Source organism: Gymnoscopelus microlampas (genome assembly GCF_963454915.1).
Source record: "Gymnoscopelus microlampas genome assembly, chromosome: 18".
In the NCBI taxonomy this organism is placed as follows: Eukaryota; Metazoa; Chordata; class Actinopteri; order Myctophiformes; family Myctophidae; genus Gymnoscopelus; species Gymnoscopelus microlampas.
In genome coordinates, this window is record NC_139955.1 from 42,769,816 (window position 1) to 42,770,872 (window position 1,057).

General features: G+C 47.5%; 1 protein-coding gene across 1 annotated transcript in view; it reads left to right on the forward strand.

Moving 5' to 3' along the window:
- Positions 1-1,054: 1,054 nt before the first annotated feature.
- gfra3 (GDNF family receptor alpha 3) overlaps positions 1,055-1,057 on the forward strand; it is a 77,929-nt gene continuing 77,926 nt past the window's right edge. Inside the window, exon 1 of the mRNA XM_084041432.1 lies at positions 1,055-1,057. This exon is cut by the window's right edge and continues 232 nt beyond it. The gene's annotated coding sequence lies outside the window, so the exon portion shown is untranslated.

The following is a 1,057-nucleotide window of genomic DNA, read 5'->3' on the forward strand; positions in this document are numbered from 1 at the left end:
ATGTGTCAATTTGGGGGTCCTTGACGCAAAAAAGGTTGAAAACCACTGGCCTACATGATGATCATCATGACTTCTCCAGCAGCACAGGGGGAAACGCATTGACAGGTCTTTATAGACGTTCACTTGCACTGGACCTTAGCACCATCGATTAGAGGCCTGACAATATAGCCTATATAGTGAATGAGGCGCCTTATAGCGTATATTAAATTTAAAAAAAAGACCGTCAGCTAAAACTAATAAAACACACAGCCTACTCGTTTTAGACCACATCAAACGCATTATTATTATTATTATCATTATTATATTATGTGACCTGTCCGCTTCAGGGTCACTTCTGTAGGCTCGTCGTCGGCGCAAAGTTGCGCTCGAGCGCCAGCTGGCATTGATTGAACCCGAGTGTCGCACGAGAGAGATAGGGGAAATGAGAGAGAGGGAGAGAGAGAGAGAGGTGTATCAGTAGAGTTAATAACCTCAACCTCCGCTAGTCTGTCAACATCACACACAGCAGCAGCATGTCTGTATGTAATGTTGTAACGTTCCATTCCGTTCGGGACCTTATATTATAAACTGATGATGATGGAACCTTAAACCGGGAGATGATTTGATGACTTTTCCACGACGACGGCTCAAGGACACATACACCGCGCGCGCTCACGCACACACACGCACACACGCACGCAGTATAGGAGCTTGTGAGGCTGCTTATGCCATGTTGTAAAAGCAGTTCCCTAGAGGAGTGGTGTGTGTGGTGGACTCTATAGGACTGGGTGGTGAATGAATTGCGCAGCCTTCCTTCGCTAAAAAGAAATATACCCACGCGTCTGTCGGACTGTCGCCCCGCGTATCGCCTGCGTATCGCGCGCGTATCGCCTGCGTATCGGACTGTCGCCCGATACGCGACAGTCAGTCAGACACAAGACAGGAGTGTAGATAGGACGCACACTCGGACGGACGCACACAAAACCAGGCGAATCTCTTTTCTTAAATCCCGTTTTTTATTGGATTGGATTGGGGAAAAGTTGGTGGACTTTTTTTCTTTTTGCCCGGTTGTTGTTGG